The sequence below is a fragment of the Natator depressus genome, chromosome 24 (assembly GCF_965152275.1).
Source record: "Natator depressus isolate rNatDep1 chromosome 24, rNatDep2.hap1, whole genome shotgun sequence".
NCBI lineage: Eukaryota > Metazoa > Chordata > Testudines > Cheloniidae > Natator > Natator depressus.
Genome location: NC_134257.1, coordinates 16,406,190 through 16,431,142, shown reverse-complemented (window position 1 = coordinate 16,431,142; position 24,953 = coordinate 16,406,190). Strand labels below are relative to the sequence as shown.

The following is a 24,953-nucleotide window of genomic DNA, read 5'->3' as shown; positions in this document are numbered from 1 at the left end:
CTAGATTACTTACTAAAAGTTCTAAGACTCCATTCCTGTTCTGTCCCTGGCAAAAGCAGCATAAAGACAGACACAGGCCTCCCTCCTCCCAGCTTTTGAAAGTATCTTGTCTCCTCATTGGTCATTTTGGTCAGGTGCCAGCGAGGTAACCTTTAGCTTCTTAACCCTTTACAGGTGAGAGGATTTTTTCTCTGGCCAGGAGGGATTGTAAAGGGGTTTACCCTTCCCTTTATATTTATGACACACGCCAAGTAAGGGGGCGAGAGTCATTCGCATCTTCCTTAGCCCCTCTTACATTTCTGATTTTCCCTTTAGGGAGACGTGCGCGATATACAACCACCAAGCCAAATAGCAGGATCCACTCCATAAAGGAGGGAGGGCTAGGTATGCCTTGTTACCACACATCCAGTATACTCCAAAAAGGGTAGGAGTGACTTTGGACCAGGTATTATTAATACGTTTGTACCATCCGGTCCAAGATGGGAGGAGGGAGAATTTAGCCGGGGAGGCGTTAGAGGAACATAAACACATAGTATGAGTTGGCAGGTTATACCCAAGCATGCAATTTATAACATAATGGTCAATCAACTTATGATCTTTATACAAAAGATGTTCTTCCCCATGCAGACTGCACTTATTACCCGCAAATCTATACCACGCGGAGGTGCAAGAGGTTGCTATTTTCCCTTCTTTTAAGAGGCACCATTGACCAACTCGTTTCCAAACTATTAGATACCTGCTTTCAGAGATGCCGGTATCAGCCCAGGTAATATTTAAATTGCCTGAGGAATCCTTCCAGGATGGGGTCCAGGTCATATTCATTGCACTAAGGGGAATAGGGACCATGGGAAGACCCTTTTGGCTATTGTCTGCCATTAATGAGCACACCCAGCATGAAGTATTTTGTAGGGCTGGCATACGAGCTTTCATTTTGTGGGCAAGGCGTATAAATGTGTTAGGACTATGTGATTCTATAGTTTCTACTCCTCCTACCACCAAAAAAGAAAAATAACAAATAACAAGCAGATTACAAACACAAGAACCCAGGCTAAACCCCGCGGCCATCCTTTTCGGATAGGACACCACCAACTCAAGGTTTGTTCAGTTGCAGTCGGAGCTTCAGGTCGCCCAAAGGGGTGGCAGTCCATTGGTCTTGAACACAAATGTCGTCTGCTTCTGATTCACCCAGTTCGCGGTGGGGTGAACGTGCGCAGTTCCCTCAAAGTCCAACGCTGTCTGCTTCTGGGGAACCTTTTTCCAAGTCAGATTCCCTAGCGGTGCAATGCAGGTTAGCTCTGTCAGTGGACAAGGGAGAGGTTACGAGCACTTCTCCTTGTCCTTTTTCCTGCTGTCCAAAAGGAGGAAAGGAAAAAACCCAGAAGGAGGGACAGGCTGATCAGTAGTCGAAGTGAAGTCATCTTGAGGTGGAGGGGTCTTTTTGCAGTAAGAAGAATGGGTCCAGGCAGACAGTCTTTGGCACTTTACAGCGGTGTTGGTAGTTAGCAGGACTTAATAAGGGCCTTTCCAGCATGGGGCCAGAGTAGTTTTTCGTTGATGGACCTTTATGTAGACCCAGTCACCCTGTTTTAACAAATGACAGGTTTGCTCAGGATCCTTGGAGCAGGACTTCTTTCACCTGTAAATACAGAGACCTAACACATTTCATTAATGTCTGGCAGTGTTTTACAGATCTCACAGCTGCTTGGGCACGTTCAAGCCCCCCTCTTTCTTGGCTGTCAGCCAAATCCTAGCTGTGAGTAGTGTCCTTGGGCAGGCCAGCGTCTTATCTTTGGACCGAGCCTGCCAGCTACAGCGTTGAATTAGCTCGTCCTCCATTCTTTTTCTTCTCCCCTTCTTGGCTTCTATTAACCTGCAAAGGAAACTTGCACTTTCCACTCACACACCTTTGTTTAAAAACGAACACATGTACATTGCCCATTATACAGCACTTTAGTCTTATTGTTCAATGTATGCCACATACACCCTTCTAGGAAAATGACTTTATTACGGAGCTTTGGAGCAACAAGCCAGGACAAGCACACCCACTTTTGAGGAGTCCACTTGGTACCACCTCTGGTGTCCAATAGCTTTCCTCCCTCCCCAGCCTTCTGGCGAGAAATGTGAGGTAGCCAGAAGGATCCCATGTATAATATGGGGAGTGGGTTAACCTTTCATGTCCTTGCTTCCAAAGACTCTTGGTGTGCGAATTTTAACAACAATTTTTTTCAAACTAAAAGATCTGGCCAATGAAATTTCTTTTTCTTTCTTAAGCAAATGTATTAAACTTTAGTATATTACATTTTCCTGATATTATCCAAACACTTTGTATTCCAAGTTGAATAAAACAAGTATCTGCATTTTGATTTAACCCTTCTATTTAGTTTTAAACTAAACTGTCCTATGAAAAATTAAACACAGCAATTCTGGCCACAAGACAAACACCACAAGACAGGACATAGAACACAGAACAGAATTCCTATTGTGCCAGTAAATTCATGAGATGTTGAATTGCTTTTCAGCTGGGATCAGTTTTCTCTAATTTTCTGAAAGACAAAAAGAACATAGATCTACCCCTTCTGGGCAGTCGGTCATTGCTTAAAATATTTCCTTTTTATACAAATACCCTTATTAATTGCAGGCAAAACAGAGGAAATACCCATATTTTCTTGTATTTGTTTCATAGGCAGCCCAGGTTTCAGTGGCTTTTACCTTATCAGTTAAGTAATTTACATTAAAACAAATGCTTTTCGGCTTGCTTTTGGATCCACAGCTTAAAGATTTTTACTTTCAAAAGGGCACAATAAACTTTACCAGACTTTTGATTGCCTTTTACTTTTAACTCCTGTTTTCGCAACACACAACTCTAAAAAGGAAAACACCAACTATTGTAGCCCCTTAGAGTCTAATAGGATCTTAATTAAGTAGCATTATATATTTACATTCCTTTATACATTCGGGCGGTTAAGTTCCAATAAAACCCCTTATGTTCTTTTAGCTAATTTGACTAAATTTTTCATAGCCAAATGATTTCAATCACATAGTCTCTTTGCCTGGATTTATTTACAGACATTTCTTTGAAAAAAAAAGGCCCATTTTCCCTTCAGAATGGCTGCAAAGAAACCAAAAATTCTTTTTCTTTAGTTTAATTCCCTCCAGCAACTACAGAGTTAACTTCTCACTTTCTTTCCTTAAATCACTTGCTTATTTTTCAAAACGACACCCCAATCAACTCAGATTTTACAATTCCAAGTATTATTCTGGGATTTATGTTTCCCATTTCTGTAATTATTTACTCCTCTTTTTTCACTATGCCCTCCAAGTTTCCAACCTGTTTTCCAATCTCTCTATCTGTTGCCTGCCCGCTTGGGCCTGATCCTGTTTTTCTCTCTGAACTGTCCCTTCCATGAGCACCAGCTTTGTTCCACTACCAATTTAACAAGGAGGGTGGGCTTCTTAACTAACCCCCAGCCCTCCTGGTCTCTTCTCTTAAATATTCTCACTCACAAGGGCTACCCGAGTCCTCCAGCGTGAGGCTTGTCACCTGGACAGAACGCACGGCCAATTGGCGGTTTAACTATTTAATTTCCTCTTCTGGCAGACACACTGTTGTTACGGCATATGCTGAGCACAAATGGTTAAATTTTGACAAGTCTCTGAAGGACTGGTACTTGCTTAGCCAGTGCTTCCTTTTCTGCCTGGAAGTCCTGTCTTAAGGCTTGCAACTGGTCCTGGGCATAGGTCAGAAAGCCGAGGGTAAGCCGGAGGAGGGGCAAAAGCAGGCATAGCACAGAGCGGGGCTGGAGACCCCTGAGATGAATAAGAAAAGGAGGAGGAAAGAGGATGTCCTTCTTTTGGTTTATTATTATACCATACAAACAAATAATCCATTTGTCCCGGTCTAAGATGGACCAAAATATCTTTTAAGGAATCCATCCTGTCGTCGGAAAGAGTTCCGCAGGCCGGCCATTCTTTAGTCGGGGACAAATGAGTGGTGAAAGCTGGCCATTGAACCTGACATAAATTATTCATTTTTGATTTTGTTAACCCAATAGTTCCAGAGATTCCCTTCCAGTTTCTGAGTATCAGAGACAACGGGGCATCCCCCGGGCATTTACTGCCAATTTGTCCCATTCTAGGTGGAAAGGGGACTCAAACCCACAATCCCCAACTCTTAGTATCAAGCGATCGCTTACCTCTCCAGGGACTCAGACCCCGAAGACCTGGATCTGGAGCCTACTCAACGGGTAGGTGGACGTTGCTGGATTTCTATGGGCTCCTGCTGGTCCACAGAACACGCCTTATCGCCGACACAGGGATCAGATCACTGGCAAGGCTCCTCAAAACCCGAGGATGCGCACTGCGTTGCTTTAGAGTCTGATCCCGCAGCGGAGAGTCAGACGGGTCCCGGCAGAGTCGCCAAATTGTCAGGGACTCAAACCCCAGACAGCACGGTTCGTTGTCTGACCGCAGACAGACAGGCAACACCAGCAAAGTCCAAGTATAAGCTCTTTATTGAAGAGTGCACACAACAATAGAGAGCAGCCCATCTCCAAAGAGAACCAGCCACCTCTTAGGCAAAACTAATAGGTTTTTAGAGACAGGTCCGTCGCGTCACAGATTATTCATGAAATAGCCCAAACCCCCCTCCCCTTTGTTAGTTAAAAGTTCTTTATCATGCATGCATACTTATCCCCTATTGTATATAGCTTTCTGCAAGTCGTTATGCCTCCCCAACTTTCTTATCAATCCAGTTGTCAAACAGGGGACGAGGAGTTAAGAACATACATGAAACAGAAACAGGGAGTGGAGACAGTGTGTCTCCTTCTCATTCTCAGAACATCTGGTACGATAATGCAGGAATGCGGGTCTCCTCCTAATTCACTCCTTGCAACTTAACAAGCATTCTTTCATCCTGCCTATCTCATTCAGGAACTTTCCCAGCATTCCTGCATTGGCCTAACTTTGGTTCGGTTGACATAACTGCTTCATGTTAAAATTTTCCTAACAAACTGCCTGGGCACAGAAGGTGCAGAGTGGCCGGGTGCAGTTCCTCAGAGCTCTCAGGGGGGATTAGGGGCAGGATCCCTTCATAGAATCATAGAATATCAGAGTTGGAAGAGACCTCAGGAGGTCATCTAGTCCAACCTGCATTCCTGCATTTTCGTACCAGATGTTCTGAGAATGGTTTGTTTAGATAAGGAGACACAGTGTCTCCACTCCCTGTTTCTGTTCTATGTCTCTTCTTAACTCCTCGTCTCCTGGTTGACACCCATACTGATAAGAAAGTTGGTGAGGTATTTCGACTTGCTAAAAGCTATATACAATAGGGGGTTAGGTATGCATGTATAATAGAGAAAGAGAACTTTAACTAACATGGGGGGGTGGGCTGCTTAATGAATAATCTGTGACGTGACGGAACTGTCCATAAAAACCTACTAGTTTTACCTAAGAGGCAGCTGGTTCTCCTTGGAGACGGGCCACTCTCTATTGTTGTGTGCACTCCTCAATAAAGAGCTTGTGTTTGGACCTTGCTGGTGTTGCCTATCTCTCTGTGGTCAGACAACGAATCGTGTCGTCCGGGGTTCGAGTCCTCGACATTTCCAAGATCACTGCTTTTATCATTTATACTCAGGTAAAGGAGAAAATCCCTGGAAATATTCATTTTTAGGAGGGGGTTCACGAGACTTAAAATATTAGTGAAAGGGGTTCACAGGTTGTTAAAGTTTGGGATCCATTGCTTTGGAGCAATGTCCCGCATTCCCCAGAAGGGAGCAGTTTGAGAACTGCCTGGGCACAGAAGGTGCAGAGTGGCCGGGTGCAGTTCCTCAGAGCTCTCAGGGGGGATTAGGGGCAGGATCCCTTCATAGAATCATAGAATATCAGAGTTGGAAGGGACCTCAGGAGGTCATCTAGTCCAACCCCCTGCTCAAAGCAGGACCGATCCCCAATTAAATCATCCCAGCCAGGGCTTTGTCAAGCCTGACCTTAAAAACTTCTAAGGAAGGAGATTCCACCACCTCCCTAGGTAACGCATTCCAGTGTTTCACCACCCTCCTAGTGAAAAAGTTTTTCCTAATATCCAACCTAAACCTCCCCCACTTGGCACATTACACAGCTCGGTTCGTTCCCTCCCTCCCGCTCAGTTCCAGGGAACCACTGTGTGACTCTGCAAGTGACTCCCTACGGCTTAACCCCCGAGAGAGAGTGGACCCCGAGAAGGGTGTCGCACTGAAGGGGTTTCCTCCGACGGACCGTTCAGAGCAGAGAGAGCAGGAGTCCTGTGAGTCCGTGACAGGCTGCCCTAGAGCCCAGACCCTGCGTGCCGTGGGCTCTGTGACTCTGGGGCTGTCCACCTGGCACGCTGCACTGGAGGCCAGAGCCTGTAGGCCCAGGGTGCTGAGGAGCTGCAAGCCAAGGACCATCACAGCCAGTGCTGCCACGGGGATTCCAGGCATGTCGAGGGGTACGGGGCACTGGCAGGCTGGGGAGAGAGTTCCCCAGTTCATACCTCCCCTGCACAGCAGCAGGGCGGGAAGGGGCATCTTGCACCCCGGGAGCTGCAGCAGCCAGGAAACGACATGTATGGGAGCATGTAGAGCCTGGGGAGGGTGCCTGTGCCCCTAAAGCAGTGGTTCCCAAACTGGGGTTCGTGAACCCCTGAGGGTTCGCGAAATGTTACAGGGGGTTCTTGGGAAAAAATTCCCTAATGGCAGACAGAGCTGTCCCTAGGGACAGCACGGGGCCAGCAACCCGGAGCCCCTGGACTTCCAAGAGCTAAGCAGATCAAACCAAGCACATTTATCACACTGAGGAAATTGAAACTTCAAGAGTCTTCATAAGAAATGGAAAGGGAGGTGGATATTTTTTGCTGTTTTTAAAATTAAATAGGCAGCTAGTGTTGTTTTTAAAATTATTATGAAGAACAAGGTTAAGCTTTGTTGTAACGTGCGTGGTTTCCCTGGACTGCTCAAGACCTGAATGCTTGTGTCGGAGGAACTCTTTGAGTTGGCTTCTTAAATCCCTTCATGTTGTTTCACATCTGATACTCCTTGATGAAACATAGGGGCCTTGTCTTATAACAGGCTGATTCAAAGTGATCGATGCTACGAAAGTGAGATCTTGGAAGAGTGTTGCCATTTTCATAATGTAATAAAAATACTGTAATGATAAATAATAATTAATAATAAATAGTATTAGTAAGTATGTCATAAAAACAAATTTTATATTTCTGTTAGGTGAGAAAAATTAAACATGAAGCAGTTATGCCAACCGAACCAAAGTCAGGCCAATAAAAGTTGCTGGGAAAGTCTCTGAACGAGATAATTAGAATGAAAGAATACTTGATTAAGTTGCAGGGAGTGAGAAAAGGGGAGGCCTGCATTCCTGCATTTTCGTACCAGATGTTCTGAGAATGGTTTGTTTAGATAAGGAGACACACTGTCTCCACTCCCTGTTTCTGTTCTATGTCTCTTCTTAACTCCTCGTCTCCTGGTTGACACCCATACTGATAAGAAAGTTGGTGAGGCATTACGACTTGACTCATAGGGTATGTCTACACTACGGAATAAGGTCGAATTTATAGAAGTCGGTTTTTTAGAAATCGGTTTTATATATTCGAGTGTGTGTGTCCCCACAGAAGTGCATTAAGTGCATTAACTCGGCGGAGTGCTTCCACAGTACCGAGGCTAGAGTCGACTTCCGGAGCGTTGCACTGTGGGTAGCTATGCCACAGTTCCCGCAGTCTCCGCTGCCCATTGGAATTCTGGGTTGAGATCCCAATGCCTGATGGGGCTGAAACATTGTCGCGGGTGGTTCTGGGTACATATCGTCAGTCCCCCCTTCCCTCCCTCCCTCCGTGAAAGCAAGGGCAGACAATTGTTTCACGCCTTTTTTCCTGAGTTACCTGTGCGGACGCCATACCACCACAAGCATGGAGCCCGTTCAGGTAACCGTATCACTTTAGATAAGCTATTACCAGCAGGAGAGTGGGGTGGGAGGAGGCATTGTTTCATGGTGTCTGTGTATAAAATGTCTTGTGCGATTTCCACAGCATGCATCCGATGAAGTGAGCTGTAGCTCACGAAAGCTCATGCTCAAATAAATTGGTTAGTCTCTAAGGTGCCACAAGCCCTCCTCTTCTTTTTGCGAATATAGACTAACACGGCTGTTACTCTGAAACCTGAAATTAATCATTTTTGTTGCCCTTCGCTGGACTCTCTCCAATTTATCCACATCCTTCTTGTAGTGTGGGGCCCAAAACTGGACACAGTACTCCAGATGAGGCCTCACCAGTGTCGAATAGAGGGGAACGATCACGTCCCTCGATCCGCTCGCTATGCCCCTACTTATACATCCCAAAATGCCATTGGCCTTCTTGGCAACAAGGGCACACTGCTGACTCATATCCAGCTTCTCGTCCACTGTCACCCCTAGGTCCTTTTCCGCAGAACTGCTGCCTAGCCATTCGGTCCCTAGTCTGTAGCGGTGCATTGGATTCTTCCATCCTAAGTGCAGGACCCTGCACTTATCCTTATTGAACCTCATCAGATTTCTTTTGGCCCAATCCTCCAATTTGTCTAGGTCCTTCTGTATCCTATCCCTCCCCTCCAGCGTATCTACCACTCCTCCCAGTTTAGTATCATCCGCAAATTTGCTGAGAGTGCAATCCACACCATCCTCCAGATCATTTATGAAGATATTGAACAAAACCGGCCCCAGGACCGACCCCTGGGGCACTCCACTTGACACCGGCTGCCAACTAGACATGGAGCCATTGATCGCTACCCGTTGAGCCCGACAATCTAGCCAGCTTTCTACCCATCTTATAGTGCATTCATCCAGCCCATACTTCCTTAACTTGCTGACAAGAATACTGTGGGAGACCGTGTCAAAAGCTTTGCTAAAGTCAAGAAACAATACATCCACTGCTTTCCCTTCATCCACAGAACCAGTAATCTCATCATAAAAGGCGATTAGATTAGTCAGGCATGACCTTCCCTTGGTGAATCCATGCTGACTGTTCCTGATCACTTTCCTCTCATGTAAGTGCTTCAGGATTGATTCTTTGAGGACCTGCTCCATGATTTTTCCAGGGACTGAGGTGAGGCTGACTGGCCTGTAGTTCTCAGGATCCTCCTTCTTCCCTTTTTTAAAGATTGGCACTACATTAGCCTTTTTCCAGTCATCCGGGACTTCCCCCGTTCGCCACGAGTTTTCAAAGATAATGGCCAAGGGCTCTGCAATCACAGCCGCCAATTCCTTCAGCACTCTCGGATGCAACTCGTCCGGCCCCATGGACTTGTGCACGTCCAGCTTTTCTAAATAGTCCCTAACCACCTCTATCTCCACAGAGGGCTGGCCATCTCTTCCCCATTTTGTGATGCCCAGCGCAGCAGTCTGGGAGCTGACCTTGTTAGTGAAAACAGAGGCAAAAAAAGCATTGAGTACATTAGCTTTTTCCACATCCTCTGTCACTAGGTTGCCTCCCTCATTCAGTAAGGGGCCCACACTTTCCTTGGCTTTCTTCTTGTTGCCAACATACCTGAAGAAACCCTTCTTGTTACTCTTGACATCTCTTGCTGGCTGCAGCTCCAGGTGCGATTTGGCCCTCCTGATATCTTTCCTACATGCCCGAGCAATATTTTTATACTCTTCCCTGGTCATATGTCCAACCTTCCACTTCTTGTAAGCTTCTTTTTTTATGTTTAAGATCTGCTAGGATTTCACCATTAAGCCAAGCTGGTCGCCTGCCATATTTACTATTCTTTCGACTCATCGGGATGGTTTGTCCCTGTAACCTCAACAGGGATTCCTTGAAATACAGCCAGCTCTCCTGGACTCCCTTCCCCTTCATGTTAGTCCCCCAGGGGATCCTGGCCATCTGTTCCCTGAGGGAGTCGAAGTCTGCTTTCCTGAAGTCCAGGGTCCGTATCCTGCTGCCTACCTTTCTTCCCTGCGTCAGGATCCTGAACTCAACCAACTCATGGTCACTGCCTCCCAGATTCCCATCCACTTTTGCTTCCCCCACTAATTCTACCCGGTTTGTGAGCAGCAGGTCAAGAAAAGCGCCCCCCCTAGTTGGCTCCCCTAGCACTTGCGCCAGGAAATTGTCCCCTACGCTTTCCAAAAACTTCCTGGATTGTCTATGCACCGCTGTATTGCTCTCCCAGCAGATATCAGGAAAATTAAAGTCACCCATAAGAATCAGGGCATGCGATCTAGTAGCTTCCGTGAGTTGCCGGAAGAAAGCCTCATCCACCTCATCCCCCTGGTCCGGTGGTCTATAGCAGACTCCCACCACTACATCACTCTTGTTGCACACACTTCTAAACTTAATCCAGAGACACTCAGGTTTTTCCACAGTTTCGTACCGGAGCTCTGAGCAGTCATAGTGCTCCCTTACATACAGTGCTACTCCCCCACCTTTTCTGCCCTGCCTGTCCTTCCTGAACAGTTTATAACCATCCATGACTGTACATGGGGTGTGTCGAGGTTTCATAAACATCTGGAGTATTCAGATGGGCTGCATTTGGGTTCATACACATCTGGAGCATTACTGAAGGTTTAAATGGGAAATGGTTGGGGCAAGGAACCCAGGATTTCCTAGCTGTGGTGGGGCAGGATTGGAGACTGCCACAGGGGCAGGCTGGATGTTCCTCAGGCCTTTGACATCCTTTAGGAGGAAGGTGGGTTCTCCAGGAATGGTGGAGGTGCTCACATGCGGCAGGCTGGTGATCATCACAACGTCTGTCTGCTCCTTGTGCCGGTGGCCCCTGGGAAGCCTGGCTGGTATAGCTGAGGGCCAGCTGCTCCAGACGTCTCTTCTTGAAGAAGGCCTGGGTGGTGGCATGCAGCGGCTGCAGGATCCGAGGCACGGGTTTGCCTGGGTGCAGGAAGAAGTCGAAGCTGGAGCAGTCGGTGGGGTCATAGGATGGCTGCAGGGATGCCTCACCTTCAGCCGGCCAGGTAAATGGGAACGGCAGGGTGAAGTCCTCGGTCAGCACCCGGATGGCCAAGTCATCATCCTTGCCAAATTCCTTGTAGGCCCTCTGGGTGCTGTGGAAATGCTCCTCCCACTTCTTGGTGTCTCCATCATAGATGTCTGGGAAGGACCCTGGCAGGGTCTGGACCAGCACAGAGGGCGAGGACACTGTGGCATCCATCAGGCTGTAGATGAGCCCTGGGTTGTTGCTTGGCAGAGCTGTCTGGTTGAAGATGGGTGGTGGGGGGAGCAGGAATTCTTGCTGGCCGCTCCCTACTCTTCCTCCTTTGGGCTTGGAGGTGATGGCTGAGGCCAGAGCAGCTGGGTTCCCTCCATTGCCTGCCCAAAACAACAAGGTGAGAGTCCCAGGGAGGGGAATGGGGAACAGGCAGTCTTGTGTGGAGGGGAGACAAACATGGGAACAGCAAAGGGAGTGGAGGGGCAGTGATGGGGGTGAGGGGTAGAGAGACAGCAGAAGGAATGTAGGATGGAGTGGTGAGTTGGGAGGCAGAGAAGGTCTTGGCTGACTTGAACATGGGCATGATCCACCTCCATTGAGAGTGGGAGGGCCCTCTGGCCTGCATGTTATTCTACCATGCCCTCTGCTTAGTCAGCTCCAGAAACAACTGGGTCCCTCCCACACACCATCCCCTGTATTTTCCATTCAGTACCTTGGCTCTGAGGTGAGTAACTGAATTGGCCCGGGGCTGAGGAAGCCATTACTCACATGGCATAGCAGAACCTCCAGGGACTTGTTTACTACAATCGCCTGGGAAACAACAGGGGCTCTGGGGTGACATCACACAGGAGGAAGGAGAGGGGAGGTGGTATCTGAAGACAACACATAACAGGATAAGGGTTGCTGCGCCACTAGGATGTGTAACTTGGTTACACACCCCTCTTTCTTGCACTTCCTCAGCTGAGCCCTTTGTTGAAGCACAAGCTTTTGCACAGAGTTAAACCTCAGGGCTGTTGTATGTAAAACCTTGAACACAGGTGTTAACAGTTCCCAGGCAGCTAGAGAGAGAGAGAGAGAGAGAGAGTGAGTCCAGTGCAATGTCTTATAAACTAACACTGAACACAGGCAAACACCCTGCAAATAGTATCTGGAATTCTTCTGAATAATTTTTAAACACAAGCTATTTGGTATTAAATCTAGCCCTTATACAGCCTTCCCACTTTGGTGCTGTTGCATATATTTAAATACAATCTTTCAACATAGCCTTTACACGTTAGCACACACATAGCAAACACAGTGCTCTCTGATCTTCTTTCTGAGATGAGGTCTCAGTCTTCATAACACGTGGCATGTGTCACCTACACCACTTGAAAAGAACAGCAGCAACTTGATTCTTTCCCAAACACTTGCCTTGTCAGCAAACCAAAGTCTAGGGCTCCTTATATTCCAGCCCTTGGATTAATAACAGAGTGTGGGAGAAGCTCCCCAAATTGGACTAATTGGCTTCTAACTTGCCATGTTCTGTGAGATCCAAAAGATACCTCTGCAGTACTCTCTACAGATGTTGTGGTGGGAAATTTCCCTGGTTTGTGTCCCTTCCAGTTGATCTGCATGAAGTTGACTCCTCTTGTTTGGGTCAAATTCCGCTGACTGAGGATTGAGTTCTGATTGCAGACATTTCCTTTCTACGGCTCGGGTCATTTAAGGCAACTAAAACTGACCTCTAGCAACTCTAGTGTTCTTTCTATTCCCATGTGGTGCATATCTTCCCAGGGATTCCTTCTAATGCTGTCTCAATGAGTGTAGGGAATCACTAGCTATCCCAAATCTACTCTTTTCTGAATCTTTCTCTACAAAACCCCATTGGACACAAAAAGCTTTGGCCAGTCTCATAAGTATAGACAGGTCTTATATTTCTCCTTCTCCTCCTCACCCTGACTGGGCCTCGGGCCAGACTCCAGAAAGCGAATCAAGTGTCCCATATGCCTATCTTGTCACTGCAAAACTTTCCAATCAACAGGAACAGAATCTTGCACATTTGTCCTTCCAGGCTATGGTCTTGCTGTCTGAAACTCTTTTAGTATGCTGAGTCTTCTCCAGGATTGTCCTCATGAGATCCAGATTGTACTCTGTGCATCTACCTGACTGCTTTGCTGGCTGTCCCCGTCACGCAAATCCTCCAGCAGGCAGCTTTGCCGTTGTTGCGCTAAATTGGGGTGAGGTGAGTTCTCACAGTCTTGTACTAAATGGTCTTGCTGTCCACAGTTGACACACATCCATCCTTTTGTCTATCTTCATACTACTGGCTTACCAGTTCCCTTAGGCTTCTCAGGGGTTAAAATGTCCTGAATTGGGTGGAACAGGCCTTGGCCTATATATCTGCTACTGAGCCAGCTGCTGCTGCAGAGGTTTCCCTTTCCAGTCTATCTCAGAATTCCTCTCACTGGTACAGGATGTTCTTTCCCGTTCCTTCATCCACTGAAGGCCAGCTTTACCCAGGAGTGGCCCCTTTTCATCACAGCACTCTTTCTCAATAGATCTCTCTTTAAGCAAGAGAGCTTCATAGGGAATGTTTCTCTGCTGACCTATGGATCCTGCGTATGATTTGTAATGATTTGTGCAACAGTCTAATTAGGGTTCAAATCAGCGGCACTGCTCTGGGTACCCGCATGGCCCCACAGGATGCCAACATTTTTATGGCTGACTTAGAACAACGCTGCCTCAGATCTCGTCCCCTAATGCCCCTACTCTACTTGTGCTATATTGATGATATCTTCATCATCTGGACCCATGGAAAAGAAGCCCTTGAGGAATTCTACCATGACTTCAACAATTTCCATCCCACCATCAACCTCAGCCTGGACCAGTCCACACAAGAGATCCACTTCTTGGACACTATGGTGCTAATAATTGATGGTCACATAAACACCACCCTATACCGGAAACCTACTGACCGCTATTCCTACCTACATGCCTCCAGCTTTCACCCTGACCACACCACACGATCCATTGTCTACAGCCAAGCTCTATGATACAACCGCATTTGTTCCAACCCCTCAGACAGAGACAAACACCTACAAGATCTCTATCAAGCGTTCTTACAACTACAGTACCCACCTGCTGAAGTGAAGAAACAGATTGACAGAGCCAGAAGAGTACCCAGAAGTCACCTACTACAGGACAGGCCTAACAAAGAAAATAACAGAACACCACTAGCCATCACCTTCAGCCCCCAACTAAAACCTCTCCAACGCATCATCAAGGATCTACAACCTATCCTGAAGGACGACCCATCACTCTCACAAATCTTGGGAGACAGGCCAGTCCTTGCCTACAGACAGCCCCCCAATCTGAAGCACATACTCACCAGCAACCACACACCACACAACAGAACCACTAACCCAGGAACCTACCCTTGCAACAAAGCCCGTTGCCAACTGTGTCCACTTATCTATTCAGGGGACACCATCATTGGGCCTAATCACATCAGCCACACTATCAGAGGCTCGTTCACCTGCGCGTCTACCAATGTGATCTATGCCATCATGTGCCAGCAATGCCCCTCTGCCTTGTACATTGGCCAAACTGGACAGTCTCTACGTAAAAGTAGCTCATAATAGCTCAGCTTACCTGATCACTCTCGTTACAGTGTGTATGGTAACACCCATTGTTTCATGTTCTCTGTGTATATAAATCTCCCCACTGTATTTTCCACTGAATGCATCCAACGAAAGGAGCTATAGCTCACGAAAGCTTATGCTCAAATAAATTTGAGCATACCCCCACCCCCCACGCCTGGAGGAACTCGCAGCAGCTCTGCGTACTAGGCCCAAGTGTCCTTGGCCCCCCTGCCTGGAGGCACTCGCAGCAGTTATGCTGAGGATCTGCAACAATATGTTGCAGAGTCAGACTGCCTGAAACTAAACAAGGCCAAACAGGGCAGATATGGAAGAACAATGCTGAAGAAAGCAGCTTTATGTATGGTTTAACAGATGGTACAGAGAACAAGGGAACTAGCTGGTAACTGGATTGGCTGGCTATATGGATACTTAGGGCAGCTTGCTATTGGATAAGTATGCTGAAGAAAGGATGTATAAAAGCCTGTGCAACTTCCTGCTCTGTGTGCAGGATTTGAGCTTCTATTCTCCCTGTACCTTCTTTGCAGCTGCAAATAAACTTTTCTGCTTCTCCACCCCATTGTGTTTATTGGGTGATGCACACCGGGCAACAAACCTTTGCTGTTGCTCGCCTCTGGCACTGGATGCTGGCAACAGCTTCTAAGGTGCCACAAGTACTCCTTTTCTTTTTGCGGATGCAGACTAACACGGCCGCTACTCTCAAACCAGTCTAATTAGAACTAGTCCTGTCTATCCAAATCCAGTTCTGTATCTTCTGTATCAAGCCGCAAGAGTTTCTTGGACTAATGAATGTAATCTAGTGACTTACAGCAGTGAGACTGTAAACCAAGACACCTGCGTTCTATTCCCAGTGGTGGTGGGAAGGTGGGGCCTAGTGGTTAATAGATTCATAGCTTTGAAGGACAGAAAGGACCATTAGGATCATCTAGTCTGGCCTCGGGCAGAACAGGCCAGTCTCACCCATCATTTCTGCATCAAGCCCATAAGTTATAGACCAATCAGAAATTATCTTTTAAAAAGATATACAGTCTTCAGTCTGGTGAGAAATGCAGGGCTGGGAGTCAGGACGCCTGGGTCCTATTCTCAGTGCTGCGCAGGGTGTAGAATCTAGTAGGTTAAAGCAATAACTCCTGGGTTCTACTTCCAACTGTGGGAGGCAGGAGGCGCACACGGAGGGGCAAGCAGGGGCACTCCCCCTCCCCAATAATCGTCAGGGGCACAGAACTTGTCCAGCCCTGGGGCTGCAGTGAGGAGGAGGGAAGAGTGAGCTCCTCCCGGGGCCTGGGCAGGTGTGTGTGGGGGCACAGAACGTGCCCCCCTCAAAAAAGCGATCAAAGTTAAATTTCTGCACATTCCCCTGCTGGGAGGGAAGTGAGGTCTAGTGGGTTAGAGCAGGGGGGCCTGGGAGACAGGACTCCTGCGTTCTCTCCCTGACCCTGGGAGGGATACGGTGTTTAGTGGTTAGAGCAGGGCACTAGGGCTCAGCATTCCACACCACAGAGGAAATGTGAGTTTTAAGGAATCTTTAGAAGTCCACAATGGCAGGACATCTGCCTGTCTGTAACACTCAGTAGAGACCATCAAAACCAAACTCTTCTGCACCTTTCAGTCGCGAACGCCCCTTCCTTCCCTTTAAGAAACCCACAAAAGAAGAGCTTCCTGCCCCGTGCAGAGTCAGTCTGTGTAGACTTCAGGGACTGTGTCAGGGACCTGACCCTGGACAGAGATTAACTCTTAGAAGCCACATCTCACATCTCACCAACACGCAGGTAAGAAAGTACCATACCCCCCAACCCTGCCTCAGTACATCGGAGGCTGGATCAGTACTGGGAATAGGTCCCGTTCACTGGGGCTTTATGGAGCCCTTCATGGTGGTCTATAGGGAGCTGGCTGGTTACATGTTGCTGACCCGTCCTATTTCTAGCAGCTAAATCATGGTAATAGGAGCCAGAAACACATGGAATGTTTTCTGAAAAGTATTTTTTCAGGAAGCCGTTTCTGTAGTTGCCACAGTGACATTATGAAGCCATGAATGGGAGAGTGGGGAGGGCAAGGCACTGGGGAACAGGAGGGCAGACGGGGATGGGAAGGGAGACAGGGTTGGGTATTAGAGACCAGGTGGGGAGATGGGAGGCAGTCAAGGGGCAACCAGAGGGGCGGTGGGGTCAGGCAAGAGGGAACGGGAGGGGAGACAAGGTCCGGTGAGGGGGACTGTGAAGGGAGGTGGGAGCTGGTGGGGCCGGGCAAGGAGAAACAGGAGGGTAGACACAGGCTTGGAGGGTGGGGACGGTGGTGGCTGGGTGATGGGGAATGAGAAGTCAGGAGTCAAATGAATAGGAATGAAAGTGGAGATGGGAGGGGAGGAGTTTTCACCTGGAAATGGCCAATGGTCAGAGAGGTGTCTAGGAGACAGTCTCTCTTAAACCGTGGCCCATTCCATGAAAAAGATTGAGAAGCCCTGATCAAATCCACAGAATTGGGGTTTATTTTAGCAAACTTCGGTTTAAAATGTTAGCGCCAATTGCTATGAAAATTTGAATCTCTCGGAGCTCTGCCTTGCTCCTGGGATGCAGAGGGGAGTTTATATATTTCCTCAGTAGCTTGTGAGATGTTTAGAAATCCTGTAGACACTCACTTGCCTTCATTAGGATGGTATGGATTAAGATATATTGTGGAATTATTTTAGAACACATTAGCTAGTTGAGCTGGGCAGGAACCAAATATTTCATTTCTCAGGAAATACTGTGATTATGAAAAAGAATTCTTGTCTGAACCGAAACACAAATAAAAACATTCAATATTTCCCATGAAAGAAAATTCTGATTTTTTTTTTCGTGCTTTAGGTCATTTGAAATGTTTTGTTTCAACTTTGACCTTTTAAAACATTAACATTTTTATATGAAAAATAATTAATTTCATTTTTAAATAAAAAATGAAAATATTCCGTTCTGAAAATGTTGAAATGCTTCGCTTTCTTTTGTTTTCCAAAAAGGAAATTTTATCAAAATGAGGATGTTTTTCTAGATATTTTGATTTCAACTGAAACACCATTTGTCACTGAAAAATCATTTTGACGAAAAATTTCCAAGAAGTCCGATTAGCTAGCGCATTCTAACAAATGTGTTCACAAGCTCCAGAGTAGACCGGCAATTTGCACTTTATTTGGCCACCTTAGCACTTTCTAGAGTTAGTAACAGTGCTAAGCTAGAGTTTGTGTGTGTTATTGACAACTTGCTATCTAAAACCCCAACCTTTTACACAGGTGCTGGAACTAGGAGTGCTGGGGGGGCTGCTGCACCCTCTGGCTTGAAGTGCTTTCCATCATAAACAGGGTTACAGTTTGGTTCAATGGCTGTCAGCACCCCCACTATACAAATTGTTCCAGCACCCCTGATCTTTCATCCTCATCAAGATAAGCTTTCAGAGACATGATATTTGTTCTTTGTTTGGTCAGTAGAAGATCTGCACTGCCTGAACCTACACCTGGATGGCAACCTATGAATCAGCGCTTCTTCATAATCCAGTTCTCATGGACATGACTAACATAATCTTCATGGTGGCCTATAGCCTGGCCTTCCTCTTGGGCATGGTGGGAAATGGCTGGATCATCGTCATCACTGGCTTCCAGGTGAAGAAGACAGTCACTCCAATGTAGTTCCTTAACATGGCCATTGCTGACTTCATCTTTACCTGCTTCCTACCCTTCAGAGTTATCTGCATAGCCTTGGGCTTTCGTTGGCCCTTGGGCAGCATGATGTATAAACTGACCATTACTGTCACCTCACTCAACATGTTCACTAGGGTTTTCCTCCTCACTGTCATCAATGCCAACCACTGTATCTCCATGGCCTGCCCTGTGCGGTCCCAGAACCACAGTTCACCCCGTCTGGCTTCTTTGGTTATTCTGGTCATCTGGATCCTATCCCTTGCATTGAGCTTGCAATACCCTGATCTCTGGGATTTCATGAGCTCATCTTCAGAGTGGAACGTCACCTCTGGCAATCTGAACAGTTTCGAGAGAAGAGAACCTCTGTCTGAGAAAAAGAAGGATGATGGCCAGTGTTGCTATCCACTTCCTGGTTGGGTTCCTGGTCCCATTAGCCTTGATCATTACCTGCTACATTCTTCTAGCTGCCAAGCTGAGGAGAAGCCATCTCACTCAATCCAGGAAGCCCCTCAAAGTCCACCTTGTCTTCATCCTGATCTTTTACCTCTGCTGGCTGCCATATCACGTCTTCTACTTCCTGCAGGTCTCAGGTGATACACTACATTCAGTGATGAAAAAATCCCTGGACATGGGCATCCTCTTTGCTGATGGCCTGCTCCATTTTAACAGTTGCCTCCCTCCCATCGTCTTCCTTTCCATGGGCCAGGAGTTCATGGGTTGCAGGGAAAATGCACGTAACGACCAAAATGCTGTTCACTTGGAAGGAGAGCCAGCTGAAGAGGGGAGAAATGTTCAAGGGGAGATGGGATCCATTCACAAACTATATGCTAGCTCAAGATAACAAGCTTCCGAAGTGTGTTGTGTCCCCCTATAGTAACTGAACTGTAGAAGAAGATGACAGCCTACTACTGCTAATTAACATAGGGTGCCTTTAGCATCTGTGCTTAAAGTGTGGTGCTGAAGGTTCTAAGTTCAATCCCTGCTGATGGCACATACTGGGGGAGGGGGACCACGACACAGAAAGGGATCTAAATTCATAAGGAATGGCTGGGCCTGCAGCGCTTGGGGCACTTGAGCACGGGCCTGAGCTGATGGGAGTCTTCCCCCCGATATCAGTGGGCATTGGATCAGACCATTGGGAGCAAAGCTTGCTCAAAATGCTTTGCTATTGTGCCACTTAAATGCTGGTCTGTAGCATTCTCTGGTGTTTGCTTCCCTGCAGATTTTCTAGGCTCAGTGTCAACATCAAATTGCTCAACAGAACAGATGTGGTGATTTTCTTTCGCCAAGAAAGAAATTTTCTTCAAGTGATGCTCTCATTTGAAATAATTTACAGTGGCTCTGCGTTGGGGATGTTCTCTCTTAGCAGCATCCCTGGTGGGTCAGAGGACTGAAGGGAACAAATTCAAGCGTAACAGAGTCTAATCCTGCAGCTTCCCTCACCGATGTTAGTGTGAGTGAGGCTCAAAGCCCAGACCACAGTGGAGTTCAAAGACAATAGCTGTACCAGATGAGCCAGAAGAAAGGTCCATATGCAAGAGGGGTGCTGTGGACATACACAATCTATTTCCCCACACAAACCTACAGTACATACAGGAGGGCTTTCTCGAAGATGGAGCTGCAGGTATATGCACAATATGCTGCAAAGCAGATCTCGTGGCTCTTGGAGGGCAGTGGGGTCTCAGGATTAGAGCATAGGGCCTGGGAATCTGGACTCCTGGGTTCTATCCACCTCCGGAATGGGAATGGGATCTAGTGGGTGACAGCAGGGGGTATGGGAGTCAGGACTCCTCGGTTCTACCCCGCAACTCTGGGGAATGGGGTCTAGTGGTTGTGGGGGGCTGGTGGGAGTCAGGGGCACCCGATGAGACGACTGAGCAGCAGCCACAAGGACCATGGGAGTCCAGACTGTCTGTGCTCTTTATTCCCTCCAGCAGGCAGCTGCAATGACACTGGGTCCGTGGTCCCCTGTGCCCGCGCTCGGAGCAAGGCTGCTTTATCCTGCAGTGGTTTGTAGGGCTAGTGGTTTTGCTTTCTTATACAGTGGGCCATAAATAATGCAGTTTAATTATGAGGATACTTTGCTCTTCTGTTCCCCTTTCTTTGGTGGAACTTGGAGTACGTTATAGGCAGCCATTAGCTAAATCTTCCTGCCTGTGTGCGGTGGGAAGTTGACTTGTAAGGCAATGGCAGCGATGGGAACCAAATCCTTTCTATCCACTTCCTCTGCTCTAACCCTGCAGACCTAAATCCCCTCCCAGAGCTGCGGATAGGACCCAGGAGTCCTGACTCTCAGACCCCCGCCTCCCTGACTCTAATGAGGAGACACAACTTCCCTCCCAGAACTGGAAATACAACTTTTGTGTGACTTGTTTATTTATCTGTAAACTCTTTGTGACTCTCTGTTCATTTATGTTTGTACAATGCCCGGCACAACAAGGCCCAAATCTCAGTAAGGGCAGGGACTGTCTCTTGCTGTGTGTCTGCGCAATGCACAGCAAATGGGGCCCTGATCTCAGCTGGGGCAGGGACAGTCTCTCACTGTGTGTCTGGGCAACGTCCGGCACAACAAGGCCCAAATCTCAGCAAGGGCAGGGACTGTCTCTCGCTGTATCTGGGCAGTGCCAGGCACTACAGGGCCCTGATCTCAGCTGGGGCAGGAACTGTGTCTCCCTCTGTATCTGGGCAACACCCTGCACAACAAGGCCCAAGTCTCTCTAAGGGCAGGGACTGTCTCTCACTGTATTTCTACAGCGCCCGGCAAAACAGGGCCCTAGCACACACAAGGCATCAACCGATGACTATACAGATGTTAAATAGGAATGAAACAATGAGGTTCTCTCAGGTGAGCTGCCTCCTGAGCTACTTTTGGTGTCTCTCCAGATCGACTCCTGCTCTACACTATCACATTTAACCCTCTTCAGTAGCGTTTGAAAAACACTTTCCGTCCACGCACAAAACTGCTTTAGTCAGTGATGGCTGGTTCTAAGCAACCTCACAAAGTGACTCTGCTCTTTGAGGACTAAAGAACAATTTAGCCCAAATCATTCCAGGCTCAGTTATTTCATGAGACCTTTAAAAATGGCCTTGTGACTCCAGGCGGCATTTGGAGTGGAGCTAATAGAGTCCTCTCAGCTCCCTCATTAGGCCCCTCGACATCTATCCCCTCCCGTACCAGGGACCCCACATCACCCTTCCAGCCTCCCAAGGAACATCTGCCTGTGCCTGTGTTGATGTGAGCAGACCATGTCCTCACGCTACAAACCACTTGTGGTTGCACTTCCACTAACATCCCCACCAGCACGCGGCACCACAGGGCCGTGATCTCAGCTGGGGCTGGGACTGTCTCTCACCATTTGTGTGTCTACCACCTGGCACAATAGGGTCCTGATCTCATCTGCCTCCTAGTCACGACCGTAATAGAGATGATAAATAATAACCATAATCTGATCCGGTATGGGAATTCCTACATGCTTTCCCTGGCCTACTTGGGGATACCACCCAGCTCGATGCCACACAGATCCAAAGGGAATAACCAGGTAAGTCCTGAAAAGGCCGGGACTTGGGGTTCAGTCGTGTACCTTAAGCGCTAGAGTACCAGGAGCTGCACAGCCTGCTAGAATCTGGAGAGAAGTCTCCATGAGCAGTGGGGAATCAGCAGGAGTGATCCTGAGAACCTCCTACAGCAAGGTATTTTAGAGTGAGTGACCCATGCGAAGAAATGTCCTTTCTGGCTGCTGACGTGGCCTGTCCTTGTTATATCACCGTCTCTGAACAGCAAACGGCTAAAGCTCTTGTTCGGAGGTGATGCCCGGTCAGACTCTAAACAGGCTCTTATTGTTTGTCCACTGGACAGTTCATGGGGTTTGAAGAATGGGAACAGTCAGTCATTAAGAGGAGGAAGCAGAACCCATGGCTCTTATCAGCATGAGATCGGTGCCTGCCAGAGGTGAACAAGGGCAGACAGGGGGAACAGGATGTCAGGTGTGGCTGTGTTTTCAGAAGAGCTCTTGCATGAAAGAGCTGTGCTAACATAGCAATGCCGCCGACGACAGGTGAAAGGTGGGGTGTCCAGCAAGGCAAAGAGGGGCCTCAATAGAAGCTCTTTGTTGTTCTAGGATTGGGTCCCGGTTGTGGGCGGAGAGAGAGAAAACAGAGGCCCAGATTCTCAGGCCTTGTTTATACAAGAAAGATACATTATTTGACCAATGGTGGGATTTTAATCTGAGTTAGTTCAACCATGAAAACCCCTGTGTGGAGGCTCTTCTTTCCATTCAAATCAGGCTTCTGTTGCATTATCCTAAATCAGTGGTCCACAAACTTTTTACCTTGCACCCCCCCCTTACTCCTGTCTACGCCCCCCCTGCCTGCTGGGAGCGGAGTCGCAGCTTGGGGAGGGGGGACGTGGACAGGGGTAAGGGGCCAAGGCTGGGGTCACAGCTGGGTCGGGGGGTGGATCCCCAGACACGGGGCTGAGAGCAGATGCCCTGGCGTGGGGCCACCAGCTGGGACCCCGCGTGTGGGCCCGGCGGCTAGTAGCGGATCCTTGGGTGTGTGGCTGGCAGTCAGGGCGGGACTAGGCGCCCTATCTCCACCCCACATGGGGGCTGGCCTGTGCGCCAGGAGTGCCCCCTTAATGTTCCTCTGCGCCCCACTAGTGGGGCATGTCCCACAGATTGGGGACCTCTGTCCTAAATTGACCAGCTGAACTGAAACACACCACTGCTAAATCGAAACAAGTATCCACCAACCAGTCTGTAGCACTGCTTCAACCGACTCACTTGACACTGCTCTGTCTCTCTTCAGGACTTACGTGGCCCCTGAGAGCCTAATAGCTGGGAAGGTCACAATCATTGATGAATTTCTCCTGAAGACTTCCCCAGGAGGTAGCAAAGTGCTGCTACCCTCATTTTGCAGCTGGCAAAGAGAGCCTCTGTGATTCGCCCAAGGTCACACAAGAGCTCTGTAGCAGAGCAAGGAATTCAAGTCCAGGGTTAGGGCCCTAACCACTGGATCATGCTTCCTGTCTAAAGGCCTTAAAATGGGTGTGAGTTTAAGGCACCTTTTTGTCACCATTTGGCTCAAAAGGACCTTAAGGTGAATCTTCACTGCAGGGTTAACTTGCAGGTTGACACTGGGCTCTGTGACTGTTCAGTGCCTGACACAACAGTGTCCTATTATCTGCCCCCTAGTCGCTACCATAATACATATGATAAATAATTATAGTCATCTCATATGCTATGGGAATTCCTATAGGGTTTCCCCGGGCTACTTGGTAATACCACCGAGCTCTGTGCCACACAGATCCACAGGGAATAACCAGGTAAGAACTGAAGAGCCAGGTACTTGGGGTTCAGTCGTGTACCTCAAACCCTAGAGTACAAGGAGCTGCACAGCCTGCTAGAATCTGGAGAGAAGTCTCCATGAGCAGTGGGGAATCAGCAGGAGTGATCCTGAGAACCTCCTACAGCAAGGTATTTTAGAGTGAGTGACCCATGCGAAGAAATGTCCTTTCTGGCTGCTGACGTGGCCTGTCCTTGTTATATCACCGTCTCTGAACAGCAAACGGCTAAAGCTCTTGTTCGGAGGTGATGCCCGGTCAGACTCTAAACAGGCTCCTATTGTTTGTCCACTGGACAGTTCATGGGGTTTGAAGAATGGGAACAGTCAGTCATTAAGAGGAGGAAGCAGAACCCATGGCTCTTATCAGCATGAGATCAGTGCCTGCCAGAGGTGAACAAGGGCAGACAGGGGGAACAGGCTGCCAGTTGTGGCTGTGTTTTCAGAAGAGCTCTTGCATGAAAGAGCTGTGCTAACATAGCTATGCCGCTGGCGACAGGTGAAAGGTGGGGTGTCCAGCGAGGCAAAGAGGGGCCTCAGTAGTAGCTCTTTGTTGTGCTTGGATTGGGTCCCGGTTGTGGGCGGAGAGAGAGAAAACAGAGGCCCAGATTCTCAGGCCTTGTTTATACAAGAAAGATACATTATTTGACCAATGGTGGGATTTTAATCTGAGTTAGTTCAACCATGAAAACCCCTGTGTGCCGGCTCTTCTTCCATTCAAATCAGGTTTATGTTGCATTATCCTAATTTTGGAAGGGTTATGAAACCTCCTGCTTCGGGATAAGGATAAGACTTTCATTGGGGGCAGATTCTCCCACATTGGGGTTCTTACACCTTCCTTGGAAGCAGTGGGTGCTGGCCAGTGCCGGAGATGGGATACTGGAGGAAATGGCTCTTGGGTCTAATCCAGTCTTGCCATTCCTTTCCTCCACAAAACCATTTGTGATTTGCAAGCGGGGGCCAAGAATGGCGGACATCTCTGAGGAAGGCGACCTGAGAGCCATGGCTGCAGGAGAGAAGTTCAGGGGAGCATTACTTGGGACGGGAAGACTTGGATAACTCTCAGCCTTCTCTTGCTACACTATTGTCAGCCAGTAAACCAGTAGCTGAGTACAATCAATGGAAGCATACTCCACTGATGTCTCTGCTGTACATAAAGTCTGAGCATGCTTGTGTAAGCGGGGAAATAGTCCCGCTCTTGTGGGGAACTTTCCTGGCTTCTGCACGACCCCGGCGAAGTGGGCTAGCGAAAGGATCCAAGTCCTCGCTCCCACTTCTTTTATCCAGTGGCCTCCCTGCCCTTGAGGACTCCCCTTCCACTCTCCTGTCTGGCACAGTCCTTGTAACCCCAACAAGGCTGGGCCCAGG

General features: G+C 48.1%; 1 pseudogene; it reads left to right on the top strand.

The window, feature by feature from the left end:
• Positions 1 to 18,065: 18,065 nt before the first annotated feature.
• Positions 18,066 to 19,086, top strand: LOC141977535 (chemerin-like receptor 1; annotated as a pseudogene).
• Positions 19,087 to 24,953: the final 5,867 nt, after the last annotated feature.